The 18,401-nt window shown below is 34.9% G+C and overlaps 1 protein-coding gene across 5 annotated transcripts in view; it reads left to right on the top strand.

Moving 5' to 3' along the window:
* Positions 1–18,401, top strand: part of LOC129809642 (complexin) — a 298,624-nt gene that overhangs the window by 229,466 nt on the left and 50,757 nt on the right. The window lies entirely within an intron of this gene.

Here is an 18,401-nt window from a genome sequence, read left to right as displayed (position 1 = left end):
TTCTAGATCAACGGGAACCGGACTAAATCTTAGGTCTGAAACCGGCTTTACGTTGATTTTAATAAAATCCCCTTTAAGATAATCACAAAGTATATTTAAAATAAAAATGCCTAAAATTTCTAAATGTAAACCACAAGTCTTTCTATATTTTCTTGCAAATTGAAATTAATCAAGATAACTAAAAGAAAATTTGCAATTCACTCCACTTTGCTAAAACAATTACTAATTTTACTGAGACTCAAAAAGACATTTCCATATTTCTTTCATAGCTTTTGTCTCAATTTGTCCACCATCCTTAACAATGTTCCTTCACGTTGTCGTTTCTGTGCAAAAGAAAACTTTACTGCTTCTGGCGGAGTTTTCACTGCGCAAAAAAGGACTGCAGAAAGTTATGGAAGAAGAAAACTTATTTCGCTGTAAATATTATTTCCGCTAATTTGTACTCATTGCAGGAGGGTGGCAATAAGGAGTGCATGTATGATTCAAAGAGATGCTTAATTAGCATTCAGAGTGAGACTTCTTATAGCACTAAGTAACAATTAAAACCGCGCCACTCTCAACTCCACGAAATAATGTGCTAAATAATAAAGTTTCACTTTGTTGGCACTCTCGCGAAACTCGTACTTGTTGTAATAATATTATATACAGTTGGAAAAGTGTAAAAGATCTTTAGCTGAGAAACGAGTATAGTATGAGGCTTTAAATTAAACTTTTTATTCTTGTTATTTCAATGGCAAAAACATAAGATAGCAAAACATTTTGGGAACGTTAAAGGAGGAAAAGTATTTCAACCCCAATTTCAGCGCTAAGCTCTTAACATGGGATTTCCCCCAAATTAAGCACCAGCCGAGTTTCACAGGGCAAATTGCTGTGTCCCCCGAAGACAATTAGGAGCTTCTAACAAGACGATTATGTTGAATAGGAAATTGACCAGTGGAGGCGCCGAGTCAATCGAAAGGGCTTTCATCGGGAATTTATGCACGTAACAGCTTTAGGCAAACACACGCACATTATCATTAAACAGAGTCCTTTGGCCAAATCCCACCTCGACAGGACCATTTAATATTGTTTTATGACACCAATGAAGTTTAACTTAATTATTCACCACATTTACGTAGCCTCTAAACCCAAACATTCATTTTCCAAATGATATGACTCTCCCTGATGACTAAGAGAACTTCAAACTCTTCTCCTGAATTGCTGTGAAAAATATGGTTTCTTGTTACTTGTTTTAAAAATAAAAGAAATTACACATAAAATCTAAAGACTAAAACTTCGTCCACAAATTATTAAATATTTCAAGTAATAAAATGTTACAGTTTCGTCCAGTTGTGTGATTGGTCAAATGTTTGAGTGCTTTGTGTGCTTCAAAGCTCTGGATAATAAAAGAACTAAGGCAAACTAAAATACTTTTATGGAAGTCTAATTAATTACTTTTAAATACATATTTCTATTTAATTTTGCAATTTTCTGAATTACTCTGAAAGTGAAAATTAAGTGAAAATCGTGAAAATTATACCAGAAAAAATATCGTATTATATGAATGTCCGTAACCGGTAGGAACAACCCAAGTAGCAAATTGAAGTCAGCATAAAGAAATGATTATAGTAATTGTTTGGGCAATATTCGTACTTCAAACATTCGATGAAGAGAATAACCTCCATGTTATGATAGGCTAATTTTTAGAATAAAATTGCAATATGGTAAATTTAGAGTCATTCTTACTTTTCACTAGCTTTCTATTCTACGTGGAATTCACGAGCAGGAAAATGTGGTAATGATAGTAGAATACTGCTGAGAGAAAACTTAAACTTACGTTTTACTTACGTAAATCTTACCTCTAGAAAATACGTAAGTCGTTTGAGAAAAATAACGTAATTTCGTGGTAAGAGAATTGATAGAGCTTATGACTACTAGCAATTTACTAGCAAAAAAAACGTGCTGATTCAATTGTACGCATTATACCGTTTCTTGGACTCGTAGTGAGTCAAAAATGAGTTAAAGTATGCATGAAAAGTGGTTAAAATCAGTGGCAAAGACAGTCAGAGCAGATGCCCCCATTACATTATGGTTAGAGCATTCGCCTAGACAGCGAAAAGTCCCCAGTTCAAGGCTGAATGTATGCAGGAATTTATTCTCGTTTCTACTTGAGTAAAATTTGGATATTGGGTATCACTCGTTCTGCTTGTGGCCTCACTCTGTGCACAAAAACTCTTAAGATCTGTTCTTCAGAACTGAAGTTTCTTCTAAACTCGTGCAATTAATGTTTTCATGACCTATAGTAAAATTTTGCTACTTGGGAAGGTTTCTCTAAGATTGTATGAAAATAAGGTTATACTTGCTTAGCTTTACATAGGTACTAATTTGTTCATAAAATGTTATCAATGTCGATAACTTATTGAGAGAGATAACTTATGAGTTAGTCCGTCTGTCACTCCATCCGGCCGTTACCACGCCCAGAGCCTAAGGGCATCGACATACCTGAGGATTAGCCGAGAGACGGATTAGCGTTATTATATTCGAAATAATGGTTAAACTACATTTCCATAATTTTCCACTAAGTCGTCTCTCGGCTTAAGTCGTTAGTGTGTCTAGGGCATAAATGGTTAGAGATACAGACTTAGGATATTCGGCGGACCCCTCAATAAGTCGACCCTAGAACCATTAACATGGAACCATTCAAAGGTTAAAAAGGCTCTAGAGAGCGTATTTCTTTACCGAATTGTATAATTTTTGCGTTCGTTGAAAAGGTCTTGGAATTCATAAAAAGCCTGAGTGGATTACATTCGGTTATGAATCGGAAATGAACTAATTTATAACCAAATGGTATCATGTTTGGGCTCGATGGAAAGGTCTTAGAATTCCTGACAAACTTGAGCCATATTTTATCCGAAATTCAGTTAGATTACTCCTAAGGTATTTCGGTCAATGTTTTGAGTGATTTAATAAGTTAAAGTCGGTTGTAAATCGGTAATGAACCGGTTATGAACCAATAAGAAACTTGTCCGAAGATAAATTCTATTACTCTTAAAATTATTTTGTGAAAAGATTTATGAATCTGTTTAAATCGGTGAGAACCGGTAAACGGTAAATGATACAAAAGTAAATACTTCTGAGGTATAGCATCAAATACGGGCTTCAGACTAAAGACGTATGGTTTAGACTTAGCGCATAAGTAATAGTCTGAAAATACCGGGCTGTGACTTAGCCCAAAAATTTGGAGACTTAGCTAAGTCCTCGTTAAAACGAAGATTTAGGGTTTTATAAGTGGCTTATCGACTATGACGCACCCTTTCAATGATACAGTGAAACATATCAGTCGTTACAGAGATAGAAAAAGAATTATACGCATATTCAGGTAGTGTTGGGTAGTGTTTTATGATGTTTTGAACGAAAAACTGAGTTACAAAAAAAGCACAGAATGACATTTTCCCCGTAATGGCCTCTACACACTGTAAAAAAAATTATTTAAAAAATACCTTTTTAAGGAAAATTTCCCCTAGGCAGAAACATCAGAATTTTTTAAAAAGACAATTTTTGACGAAAATTGCTTCTAGTGTGTAGATATCATGAGAGAGAGAAATAATTTTGTGCATAAAGGTTTGAGAACGCACTTTGTTTATGTTTTCGGAAAATATCATTATACAGCCCGCTAGTATGATCAAAATCTAGGCACTAAGTCTCAATTTAGGTCTGAAAAGGTGTCTGGCTTATCCTCAGTCACCAACAAAGCCATCTTAGTGAGGAACTAGCTTTAATCTCAGGTCTGAAGCCGGCCTAAGTCACGAGTTCGAGTACTTCCTAAAACCTGGAATGCTTTGCCAACCCTTTTTAAACTGAAAGCAAATGTACTTCTTTTTACTTGGGGTTTATTATGGTGAATCCAAAACCGTTCGGCTCTTGGGTGGTGTGTCCTTTAGTTCGTCTATCTGAATTTCAAGTCGAGTCCAGCCCGGACCAAAACATTGAAGAGACTGAATAAAATTTATTAACTGAATAATATAAAAAATAGATAAAATTACCCGGTACCTTAAAATAAATAATAAGGAGTACACTAAGAGAAATCCGAAAAATTTAAAATAACATTCCGGAAATGTTAATTTTACCCTGCAGTATTGATCCAAAATCGGTGTAAATATTACCCTTTTTAGGTGTATTAGGGGTTAAAGTTACCCTTTTTCATGTTAATTTAACCCTTAAAAAGGTGTAAAATTAACATTAAAAAATATTGATAGATTTTTACACCTAAAAAGTGTTAAAGTTACGAAGAAGAAAGTTAATCGCACCCCCTTTTTTTCTCAGTGTAATAATATTAACTTATTCACTTCTTTTCGACTTAAATTTTCCCTCAAATTTACATAATTCATAGAATCTAGCTTAAAGAAGTAATCCAGAGAACAAGAAACTACACCACACGCCTTTTGGTTAAGCATTGAAAAAATAATTAAAACAAATAGTAAGTTTAATAAAATCTAATTATTCTATCATTAATCAATGAAAGTGCTCAACATTATGGAAAAATTAAAAAATAAATCATGTGTAATTTCTTTGTATATAAACTTTGGGTGCACAAAACACCCATCAACTATTTTATGTTTATACTTGCAACATATAGTTAGTTAGCACCGTCCATTAACTCTAAAACCAACCAATCCTCTAGTCGTTTATTGTGGGGCAAAACACGCCATTTGAAATAGCGTGAACACTTTATTGATTAAATACAAGTTTTATGTACTTATTTGCATAGAAAGTGGTAGGACTTTGGCATTGTTGAATGAAAGAGGGATGTGTTGAGGTAAAAGGTCTATAAATAGAAAACTGAGTATTGCAGTTAATTTTAGTATTATGGATATTAACTTACGATGCTTCTGAGTAATATTTTACCAGAGGACTTGATGTCTTTTGTGGCACTCTGCCTTCCCTTTTTTTAATGTAGCTTTTCCATATTAATTTCAATTTTAACACACATCCTAAACTCTTGCGAAAAAAAACACTGTGGAAAAATTATGAGCTCTGGCGAGTTGAATTTTAAAAATGCACTCTCTTGGCAAAAGCATAACTCGTCCGCTTGGAAGTTTCGTCTTTTTTTATGGGCGATGGTCTTTTCCGTGGTATAAAATATGAGGAGAAAAAAAAGAGAAAAAGCATAAAGATTGTATGATTGAATAAAAGTATCTCCTTAGTTCGTTCTTTTATGTGACACTGGCAAAAAGTGCCGTAAATTCGCAAATGAGCTTATTTTCTCCATCGTAAAAGAGGAACTTTTCCCTGTGCCAAGGCTTCATCTTCATTGGCAATATTTAGAGCAGGAAATATATCGACTCCTCAAAAGGGCGGTTGGTTGTACATATACAAAAAAAAGGTATTCATAAGTACAAAATGATGATGATTCTTCATGTCGTAAAAAGTGTAAATGAAATTTTACCCCAATGGATCTCACCCCCTGCCCCCACTCAAACATTGTCGCAAAATGCCGCATTTTGCTCCATGAATATTTAATTTTACAGAGATGGTATAATGTGCAATTAATTTGAGCGAGATGTTTTTTTTAGGGGTATCTTGTAAATGCTTTTTCTTCAAAATTAACCTCAATGTTGCCTCGTAAAATTCATGAGCTTCCAATTCACCGATACGTACAAGAATACTTTCGTTCTAATTCCACAAATTGCCTTTATTTTTTGGAGAATGTAGCATTAAAGCTCTGCTTGAAGTGATGGGTAAAGACAAGGGCAAATCCCTGGAGAGCTTTTTGTACGTAATGTTGGAAAAAGAGTTGCTAATGCTGAAGTTTTTGATGGAAATACCTCTAAATACGGGTAGAATCATTACAACTGAGTCTTTAAATCAACAGTTTTTACAGAAAATAAAGAATAAATTAAAAAGAAAAGTATGTTATAATGTCAAATTTAACATAAATCCCTTTAAAGATTTTTTAATTAAAAATTTCGTCGAATATTACTTACTTCAAAATACACACAATTTTAAAGTAATAAGAAAGCATTGCAAGCTTCGCAAAGTGCTCGAACTTGTAATTTAGATGCAATACCTCAAAAGTACTTTCGCATCATTTATGGTTAACCGGTTTTCAAAAGATTCATAAATTACTCAAAACATCTCCCAAAATAGCTTGAGAGTTATAAAATCAATTTTCGGATAAAAATTAGTTATTGGTTATGAACAGGTTTCTTACCGGATTCTAACCGATTGGAATCAGTACAAATTTGTCATAAATTCCAAGGCCTTTCCAACAAGCCCAGACATAATACCATTCGGTTGAAAAATATACTATCTAGAGCCTTTTTAAGTTTGATTTTGAAACCCGTTATTGGGATTGATTCAACGGTATTTTCGTTTCTGTTTTACAAACCGCGTTTTATTTTTCTTCCAATCGCGGAAGTTACAAAAAAATCAACAAGATATCTCAAAAAGTGCTCAAAACCATTCAACCCTGGTGAAATGAAACAAGGGGACGAGATTTGCAAAGACTCTTCCGAGTTGTAACAATAAAATAAATAAATGAATGAACTTTTTGAGACTTTGAAATTATGTGCATAATTTAAAAAATTCCCATTGCCTTGTAAATTCATCTCCTCCTCCACTGAATCTTTTTATCTTTATGACAAATGGTTGCACAGATATGAGTCATATATCTAAAAAATTCTTACAACCCCTAAAGTTTACACCGGGCAATGGATTGTAGTAAATAAAATAAAATGAGGTATTACCTATAGAGCTGAAGCTTTTTCTGTATAATAAATTCAGTATTTCAATCATTTTTGAAACTTACGAGATCCTTGAATATTAATCGGGTAACCCTAAACTTATAATAAAGGCTTTAACATTCGACTGTTCATCATTAACTGCAGAAGGTGTGATAGATTTATTTGTTTAGTTTTATTTAATTTTAATTTTTTCAATTTTTTAATTCCTTGACTACCTTTTAATCCAATCTGGTAACCCTGTACTACCAATAAACTGATTGACTCGTCTTATCAAAACTATAATATTAGTAGAAAATATTTCATTTAAAAGATGCCGCTGACTTTTCTACGGTTTCTTACTTGAATATTAAGTTTTTAAGTATTATATGACTTTTCACTGACCACTCTGGCAACCCTAAAGTCGTAAGTAAATTATGAAGTTCTGTGAGTAAAACTTTTAATTGAAAAAGTTTAGAGTAAAAAGGACATGCAGCTGTATCTACAAAATTTGTCATTGAAGTATTAACTTTCAAAATATTCTTGTCCTAGACCTTGCTATGAAAAATTATCCACTCCTCAGGGCCCAGATCACAGAGTTCCCTACTCCCGTCTCCTCGATCTAACGAACTAGACTGACTTTACTGTCCATGAACTTAGTTTTTCGGTTCCGTTCCAAAGAGGGGAACGCATTGGGAATTTTTAAATAATAACAGTTAAATATTAATAAAAGAACTTACTTCTGTAACGTTACAGCCTCTCCTGAAACATTCAGGCAACCTTAGACTCTGAAGTAAATAATCGATTCCCTGGAAACTAATGTAATTCTAATTGCTATTGATTAAAATTTTTCAAAGCTGACTGGCATATTTTTAACTTCTCTGGTAACCCCAAATTTTTATCTGCCAAATTGTTAACTGACAAGCTTTTATTTATAGAGATCCTACAGTTTTGAAACGTCAGAGTTTTTAGTAATCTATAATCACTGTTGTAACCCTGAATTTTAGATCGGATACTCTACTCCTCTTCAGTAAATTATGCAAATTTTTCCTAAAAAAATACCCTTCTAGTTAGTCTAATGTGCTGTACATACGAATGATTTAAACCAAGAGACGGCTTAACGTAATTGTGATCAAAATAACGACTAGACTACAATCGCATCAGTTTCCCACTAAATAATTTTTCGGCTTAAGCCGTAAGTTTGCCTAGAGCATAATATTGACATGTCAGAACTTTTCCGAAACCTCTATCAATCTGGTAACCCTAAAATTTTTGTATGACCAAGTTTTTTAAGTGAATATATGAATATTTCCGGGTTCTGTATAAACTCATTACTCTCTATCAGGAGCCCAGAACTCGAAGCTTCACGTTCCGCATTTCATGGTCAAACTCAGACTGTTCTCTTAATTCCTTGCATGACATTCAAATAATGGTCGTTATGATCATTGTAAAAGAGTGAACTTCTTCAAATATTCTAACTGAAAAGCTATTAGCTATAAAGATTCAATCTTTTTGTTTTGAAATATCAGGTTTCATTTTCAATTTACTATGACTCTGGCAACCCTAAGCTTTCAGTCATATGGTCTACGTCCCTAGTTAAAACTATTCAAATTCTCTGACGAATTCTCAACTGGAATTTTTCAACTCTGAAGCTTCAAGTCCGCCCCCTTGTCCTTTCCAAATCATCCATCCACGTGAGGGGAACACGGAAGGTAAACAAAAATGTGTGGCAAAATTGATTGATAAGATTTCTTGTGACTGGCACCACATATCTCAATGTAATTTCCGGAAAAAAGTGGAAATATGCTCTAGCATTGAACGTGTTTGATTCAAGGGGACTGTTTAAATATTGTGAAATATTTTTTTGGCAGTTGCCATAAAATATGGTTTCCTCCCCATTCTTCCCCATGAATTTTCCTCCGGTGGGATTTTCTCTACATTTTTTTTTCTCTACCCCAACAATAAGACTAGGAAGTTGAATTGAGGACACCCCAGAGCACTGTCAGCTTTTGCTCCGCAACTTTTTTTTGCCATTCTTCGAAAGCCCTGGGTTTTTTTTCGAAGGAGGTTTACGTAGTTTTTTTAGATCACCCACTGGAGACTTTGGTGGGTATATGTTTTGGAGCATATGTGGAAGGGATTGTGCCATTGTCACTTTGCCAAGGAAGAGAGCGTATGTGGAAATGCTTCAAGGTACGGAAGACTTTTGTGTATTTGGCATGAAACAGACAATGTTTCATATTTCATATCATCTAGGCAAAAATATGACCTGAAATTCGCTCTTTTCCTTCCTTATTCAACAAAAGAAGGAGGTTGTAATGAAATTTTTCACGCATAAATTTAATAAGAATTTAATACAGCGCCCTTCCTTGTTACAATAAAAATTGAATTAGAGACGAAAGAATGGCACAAGAGAAGGCAGACAGAAAAAAAAGAAAGTGAAAACAGCAATAATACCCCTCTTCTAAAATTATTCAATTGAGAATGTTAAATTAAATCACAATTTTACACCACTTGAACCCTCTTTTGGGACACATCTCTGGATGTCTTTTGAGTTATACTCAAAGAGGATCGTCTTTTATCCTCATTCAAATGAAAAAAAAAGTCGAGGACAAAAGGTGAGGGAATATCAAGAATATGAGACATTTAAAATAGGAAGAAAAAATATCCCGAAAGACATCTTTTTTTTATCTGCAGGAAGAGCTCCCGAGGCATTTCTATTTAATAAAATAATAATCCATTTGCTAATCCGCATGGGTATGCAAATACGAATAAATAACACCTGCGAGGTGGAAAACAGCAAGTGACGAGAGAGATCAGCATAATGGAATTAGTTCGAAAGTTAATCTTTAGCCGTGTTAATGGGCTTTTCTTCTCGACCAAATACGCAAAAAGCTACATGCTCCGATGAGCTTTCATCATTATGTTGCGAAATGGGAAAATTTTTGCTGCAAAAGTCAAATTTAATGGGAAATTTATGTACTTGTCGAGATTCGGAAGTGAAACGATGATGGTTATTGTATTTTGGAAGAGGAATTTTCAATAAGAGTTTTGGGGATAATGTCGAAAAATAGATGAATGGCTCCAAGGGAGAGATTGTTCTCAAGTCAGGTGTACAGTGTACATGTACATATTACACAAACTACATACCTGAGACTTATATGGGTTTCAGACCTAAGGCTTAGCCATATGGCTTGAATTTTATAATTTCTTATCAATCAAGATGTTTTGGAAAATTATCACTTAAGGTAAAGTACCCTCTAGTCGGCCAGTTCCTCAACTCGGCCAGTTGAATTATTTAACCAATTTTTTAACGTTTTATAGTCAATTTCTATGAAATTTTCACTGATTTACGTTATATATAATATAATACACCTTATAATGTTAAATCGGTAAGACCATATTATAACAAATCTAAGTAAATTGAATAAACAGTCGCACTGGCCGAGTTGAGAAACCGGCCGACTACAGGGTACTTTACCTAAATATTGGACAACATGGGCAGGTGATCCTTTAAATTAAAAAAAGCCAATAAAATTGGTTGCTATTTTGAATTTCTAGACCATCGGGAACTAGGCTAAACCTTAGGTCTGAAGCCAGCCTTATCCATATGGCTTAACTTCTCTGAATTCTTATCAATCAAGTTTTTTGAAAGAAATAGCTTAGGACCGGAAACAAAGGGTAAACCATTTAGATTCTAAATAAAAACAATAAAATTGGTTGTTTTTTACGATTTTGATTCCTTCGTAAACTGAGCTAAACTATTAGTCTGAAGAGCGACATAGGCATAAAATGAAGAAAAAACTAAGAACAAAGTTGTAAAAATTGTTTTAGTGTTTTCAAATTGTTCTTTGACATTTTTAAATGTAAACCTATTCCCAATGAACTGTATACGTTTGCAGAAATACTGCCTGTTAAAAACGTTAATATTCAAATTCGTTCCTAGACCGCTTCCAAGCCACTGCGGAGTAATCGCCTTCATGAGTCTTTGTCGCTGTACCTAATAAATTGGCCAGCCGAGAGAGTCAGTCCGGTCTAGAACGTCAAAGAAGTGTAGAAGCCAGTTCTTCTATAAGTTTTGTAACGGTCATATTTTGAATTTCACGAGCACTTTCCTTTCGATAGAACGGCACCGAAGGGGGCGTGTTCGTATGGAGGGTAAGTTAGTCTTGGTTGGAGCGAGGAAGAGGATGCGTCGGACTCCATGTCCTGCTTCTGATAAAGTGGATAAAATGCATATTCCAAGGCCCAGGGCAACAGCAGAACGTATAAACTTAAGTCTCTTGGGGGAATCTGGCTAGGTCTGGATGCTGAAAGATATGGTAGCTAGTTGCCTTAAGAGAGCCCATTTTCTCTCAATCCTTCCAACCTAAGAATCTAACGGTAGCTTACGGTTATAACAATGTCTAAAAATATTTAACTTATACTTTTGTATAACGAAATTACAGTGTCACGCAAAGTTTTCCTGTATATCGATCGATCACATATCTGTGCCATATGTTTCTCTTCAATTTTGAACTACAATTTCAAACATATCCAGATAAAATTTTGAAGGTCTTCCAGTTTTTGGTTCATCCTTATTCGAAATTCACCTATTGTTCTTATAGGTTTACCTATGTAAAGGCCCGTCCTATGGTTCTGTATATTTTGGGCTTTGTTGATCAAGAGACGTTCCTTGATCAAATTACCGATGAGAGTACAGAGTAGCTTGTAGTTCCCGCCGCGAATCTCTCGTTAATCTCTATTCCGACTTCTTTATTCGTCGTCAGTACCAATCACAGGTATTTGAAGTCATTGACAACTTCAAAATTCCATTCGTTCAAAGTGATATTCTGACGGAATATGGATGACCCGTCACCAGTACCAATACGATTTGCTTTCGTTGTTACTTTTGCCTACATCGAGATCTTAATACCGATTCGCTTTTTCGAAGAATCCCGTCGACCAAAAATTAGGCCACACCCCCTATTAGTTTATTTGAAAGTAGAAATATTTTATAAATAACATGCTTGCAAATCTGATGCATTTCCTTACGATTTTGGAGACAGATCGTGCAATAAGCGCGATCCTGAATACTCATCGCGCGATATTGGAGACTGATCGTGCGATCATTTGGAGACTGATCGTGCGATCATTTGGAGACTGATCAGCGCAATCTGCCGATCTTCCACTCACGATTCATTCGCTGGCTGTACTTGTTCACCCCCTGCATAATACCTAACTAGAGCCTTTTTATAAGGAAAGTTATCAAAAATGAACATTACATTATGGTACTATTCTAATTGAAAAATTAAAAAGAGAAATCTTTTTCCTGACTATTTTTTTAGTACATTGCTGTTTTCGTTTGTCTCTATACAATCGACTTCTCTTTATTGTAAGATTTCCGCTAAGTAATTTAAAATATTCTGTTAGCTGTTTCTGAAAAATCTGAATTAATTCTATTTGAAAGAGATTAAAAAATCAGCTAACTCTCTAAATCTAGACTGATATTCTCCCCCTAACAAACAATATTTTTGCGAGATTTGGAACTCTGAAGTTTTAAGAAAATGACTTTACGGTATTTATCTGTATTTACGTCCATTTGGTAAGGATTTTTAGATCAAACTGTAGCAGATATCGACTTCTTTCTTTGACAATAAAATAGATCATTTATGTAGGTCAAAAGAGTATAGTACAAACATTAATAAAACTGTGTTCACCTTGCTCAGAAAATGTTTCCCGCTCAATAAGTGAATGTCGGAAAATGTGTAAAATGTAAATGTAACTGTTGAGGAAAATCAGAGCAGGAAAAATTATGCATTGAATTGAAATGATAGAGGAAAATGAAGGGATCCCAAGAGTTCTCTATACTACCACTTTCATACATCCCTTGGGATATCACACTCTGTTCACACGAGATATCTCCCTTCAGATGGAAAATTTTCCCATTTTTCCCTGTCGCCTGAAATCTAGAAATCCCAGCAATTTATACTGAATTAAAATTTTAATTTGATACCACATAGTGATACAGTAAAATAGGATTCATTTATATTTGACTTTACCCACATTTCCTCTTGTTCTCCCTTCCCACTATTATACCTTTTACCCTGTCGCCCATTTCACCTGTCGACCGTCGTTTTCATACACTAAACTTTTATCAAATTTTCCCCCTGGAAGGTCCCAGAGAGTGGCAGAAATGGGCAGGAAAATGCTTAGGATGGAAAATATACAAGAATGTGTCTTTTATGTTGAAGTTTTCCACTCTCTCTCTCTCGGTGGAGGAGATTCAATCATTATATAAAGGAGATGCTTGGGATGTGAATAACCGTGTCTCATGGAATAAAAGTTCATTTATTGAACACAAAGTTTTATTCAACAGAGAGGAGGGATTCCTTTCGTTTGTAGAAAACTTTGACACTTTTGACAGAGATTGTCCATTACAGCGTCAATAATATTTGTTAGAAAACAACACACAAGATAGGGACAAAAGTCCTAGAGAGACAGAAAAGCTTCCAGACCATTCGGCATAGAGCCGCCTGTTAAAATTATTATTTTGAGAAAGAAGCATTATTAAACGTATTATCGAAGGGAAAACTTTATTCATTGTTACATGAACTTCTTTATGCCATATCTTCAACTTTGTCGACGTAGCTAGGAAAAAGGAGATCAATTGAATTAATGAAGGTATTTTGAAAGTAAGAGAAAAAAAAAAGTTGAGAATGTTTTGGGTGGGAAAACGAGATGATTTTATGTGCATATTATAGCCATAAACAACGTTAAACTTACAAACTTTTGGAAATTGAAGAATTCATGGGGAAAAGTGGCAAGGGGATTGAATTTCCTTTGGTAGAATGCTATAAGTAATATAGAATAAAAAACCGTCTCAAGATATATTGAGTGCTTTCCCTCTTCCCGTACCATTCACAAATTTCTCTGTTAATATCCTAAAGAATGGTTTGAGATTGAACCACCACCCCCTTGTGCTTATCAGAGCTTTTCAGCCACCCACTTCTACTAAAAGCTCCGCCAGACTCTTGTGCTAAGTGTATAAAAATTCAAATTCATCGCACCATGATTAATTGCTTTTTAATTGATTAGTGAATTTGTATGGAGTGGCCATAAAGATCTTCTTTTCCCTGAAATTTATATAAAAATTCCATTATAAAATTCATTTTCTCCCAAGAACACTTTGGGGATGTAGTTTTTGGCAATTCATTATAGATGATAGCTGCTGTTGATGCAAACATTTCTCGTATGCACAGCTAAGATTTTCTCCAAAATGCTAATTCCTGTAAATGTTGTATAACCGAAATTCCACCCAAGCTTTTCTGTGGCGGTGGAGTAGCGCAAGGAGTGCAATAATGGTGAACAATGGCTCAAGGAATTTTACATGGTATATCAGAAATCCCCATTCTCGACCAAACAAGACTCTGTGGTCCTGTACAGTGCATGCAAATATCCCTCCTCTCCATGGTAGATTTTGTTCCTCGTACTTTGAATTTTATCCCCCATGTGCTTGATGTACGATTGTTTGTGTCCTTTTATCATACGACAACAAATTGTGCTTTCATGCTGTGCTTTGCTGCAGCAGCTGAAACTCAAGATGATCCCCAATGGAGGTGGCGTGAATAAGATTATCTTCTTGTGTGCAAGAAATTATTCTTGTCACTTGCTACTCTCTCGACAAATTCTCAAGGAATTACATTTAAAGTACTCACTTGGCAAAATTTTCAATTATTTACTCAATTCAGGGGAAAAATCACATCTTCTAACCATGTGAATTATTCTTCTTGGGATAAGGGATAAATCTCAATGGAAAAACGATGTGACATTTTGAGAATTATGACCACGAAATTTATGGGATATATAATCCATGAGGAAGAATATCTCCTACTTCCTCCAAAATCCCCCGAGATTGAGTTGAAGTGTGATTAGATTTTAGATTTTAATGTGCCTTCTAGCTTTATTTCCCTCTCACTAAGCTTACAAAGCTTGCACATCTATTCTCAAGTATTCAGAGATAAAATACCCCAAGCAGCAAAACCTGACCATACTTCAATAATTACGCAAACTGTGATTTTGCGTATCTTAAATTATTTTGCACTAAATAAATCACTATTTTCAGTTCAGCCAAAGTACATTTAGTTTTTTTTACTCAAATTTTAACGTCTTAAAGTTAAAGGTATGACATTCTATTACCACTTTTTTACCAAACAATTGGTTGAGCGTGTCAATGGAATAAAGAGTTTCGATTAGTGGGATATAGCCGATATATAGTGCGCTCTACAAGAACGATACTTCTTAAAAAGAACACCCTTACCCCAAATTCTTGATAACAATTGAGAGAAGGAGAAACGATATTCTGAGAGAAAGTCTAGTAAAAGATTTGCTTTTTTTCTTTTTATTTCTAATTAGGGGAAACTGGGGTACACACAAACACTTTTGAAAGATGAGATTTTGACTGGATTTACCAAGAAATTTTTGGTCCCATCCCCTATAGTGTAATACCTATTTAAAAAATAGCAGTGTTTGGTGGTACCCTGTTTGGTGGCACCCGAGTTCCCCCTATTCAACCTATTGCATTGGCTTTCTTCTTTCGCCTTTTTCAAGCGGTGATAGGGGTAGCATCCATTGGCCTCTCTTGCCTAGCATTTGTGTAGCATTGTAGCATTCGTGCTACAATACGTGCTTCAGACTTAAGATTTAGCCATATGGCTTAACTGCTTTAATTCCATATTAATCACGACTTTTTGGAGAAAATTGGGAAATGATTATTGGGGAATTTGGGAAAGGATAATATTAAAGATAAATGACCTATTAGGTTCCCAAAAAGCAATACAATTGCACGCTATTTAGGATATTGAGACCTTCGGTAACTAGCCTAAACCTGTAGTCTGAAGACCGTTTTACTCACGAAAGGAAGGACACACGTATCGATAAGTTATTATTCCACATCCACGGTTCTCTAGTATTCTCAACCTACGTAACCTCTTAAGAAAATTCCTAACGTATTTTTTTATTGTAAATTGATTGCGATTACTACATAGATATGTGAAAACTACCATATATTGCTGCTTGGGTATATATTGAATTACTTTGTAAGTAACTTTAGTTAAATCTGGGGCTTTTCATAAAATATTTAAAATCACTTTGAACGTCTACCGCCGTCTTAATGATAATTGCACGTCTTTTTAATGGCAATTATTTTTATAAATTTATTTACTCACAATGATTTCAATAAATCCGAATCTTCATTCTACGAAATTTTCGCGACTATTATCCTTCAATTCTGCTCAAGTGTAACCGAGTAAAGTTGAACATTAGGAGAATTTGCGGTGACATAAATTCAAAGAGGGTAAATATATGTACGAGGGGGGCACTTTTGCAAATGTCGACATAGCCTCTCAAGCTCACATTTGAGAGCTTTCCATAAGGGCAGAAAATGTGCAGAGAGTTTGAAAATGTAGGCGAAGTGGCAGTTTGGATTTCGACACGAAATACGTTTAGCGAGTAAATGTTTAATTGACGCAAGCACATACAGTGTGCATTTTGGGGAGAAGAGGTGGTTTAGTTGAGAGATGCATATCCTAGAGATTGTCGGATGTGGATGATCCTGGGGTTGGGGAGAGTTTTTGGGACACTACGATAGTATGGTATTTAGCCCAGGAACTATGTAACGTTGCATTGGTCGTTTATCGGAAAATATCGTTGGGGGAGGTATTGGATGGTGGGGAATTTTAGGATCAATATATGGAGCTTTGGATCTAACTCTGTGCTGGATGTGCACTATTTTCGGGTTGGGAGTGGAACAAGAAAGTTGGGATGGAAAATGGGGTGGACAAATGGAACGTGGTGGAGATACTCAAAGAGAGAGCACCTCACTTTGAAAGTACCATTTGGGAAATTCATCCACACAGCAGAAACACCATGAGAATTATAATAAGAAAGTGCTGCAAATTGCGATTATCCACTTGAGATTGCAGCTCCTTATTATTATGATAAAATTTTATAATACACTTTTGCAGACAAGAAATTTAGTGGGGATATCATAATAAATTTTACAACAACACCTTCTAACATACTTACGTCTTCTTTTATGTTTTCCTTCTTATACTGACATCATTTGAAGGTTACTTTCTCTCTCTCTCTCTCTCTCTCTGAACAAAAAATGCTTAATACACAAAATTTTTCCATCATGAAAGCTCCCATCGGGGGCAATATTGTTTTCCACGGAGAAAGTTTTTCAACCTCCCCAACCCTGTTTATTGCGAATTATGTAACACTTAGATGGGATTAGTGCGATAAGGGAGTATAAAACGACTCAACGGAAGTAAGCAAAATATATTATTGTATAAATTAGCTCAACACTGTATGCTCAGACTGTAGTTTGACTCTGGATCAACGTGAGGATTATGTTGGTCTCTACACATGCGAGCTTACAAAAGGGTAAATAAAGTGTCTGCTAGCCAGGTTTTTGATTAATTTCCATCCACTGTTTGAATTACCCTTCTTCTCAGCCAGCAACTTTTGACGCACTTTGAATTCTTAGTCGCTTAACAAGTAGAAAATGTTAATTTATTCTAGACATGGGCTTCCTAAGGCTCAATTTTTACCACTTTGAGGTCAAATGGAAAGGTTTGGGCATTACCGCCATCTCCTACTAGCACCCCGCAGTGCCCCCAGCTGTTTAAGAACATTTTCCACTACTTCTTTTCAATGTTCTCTGGGGTGTTCTCTGATCCTTGTCCCTTCAGGCTCATTGTTTAGTCGCTTTTTGTTATCATTTCAGCTGACATTCGCTGGATGTGTCCCAGTTAGCTGATTTTGCGTGCTATAATCGCTATAATGGTTCCCATAATATCTGTCTCCTCATAACGAAGTTCCACTTCATAGTTCGTAAGAATACGGAACCCTCCACTAACTGTTTTCCTCACTGGACCATAGATCCGTCTCAGCATTCACCTCTAAGATCAGAGATCAGTAGATGCTTAATGGCCCATGAATAAATTAAAAAAAAAAAAGAAATATTAAAAAATTGGAAAAAGAAATTAAAATTAGAAAGTTGGAGATATTGCTTAGAAATTTAGTTAGAAAAATTGTAAGAATTTGAAGACGAATAGAGATTTTACCAAGTTGATGTAAAAGCCTTCCAGTTTATAGATTCAGAAACACATTACAACCATAACCTCATATAAATAAAGGTTTTATATCTTTAATTCAATTTTTATTATATTAACCTGATTGAAGTTTTAAACCACAGAAAGGAAATAAAATATTCCTAAAATAACCTCAAACGCACCTTTGCTTCAAATTTGAGGTTGCTTTTTTCATATTTGAGGTTATACAAAAGTATTCTGAACATAACCTCTAATTATTAATTTTAACGTAATAATTTTTAGAAAATTGTAAGTATTTTTAGAAACTACTAGTTCAAAGATTACTAGAAGTCGTTTCGGTCCAATTACGGGCTTCAGACCTAAAACTTAGCCATGTGGATTAACTATAATTTTTTATCAATCATGCTTTTTTGGAAAAGTTTAACTTAGAATTGAATTATTAAACATAACAGATCTATAAATTATGAAAAGCAATAGAATTGCTCGCTATTTAGGATTTTGAGACCTTTAGGAAGACCTTTGGTGGCGACTTTCTTCAGGGCATCAAAATTTTGGGAGAACAATTCTTGGTTACATTTATAAAAATCAGTACTTTCGTAATAATTGC

This window comes from Phlebotomus papatasi, chromosome 1, assembly GCF_024763615.1.
Source record: "Phlebotomus papatasi isolate M1 chromosome 1, Ppap_2.1, whole genome shotgun sequence".
Classification (NCBI taxonomy): domain Eukaryota; kingdom Metazoa; phylum Arthropoda; class Insecta; order Diptera; family Psychodidae; genus Phlebotomus; species Phlebotomus papatasi.
This window is presented reverse-complemented; position numbering and strand designations above follow the sequence as displayed.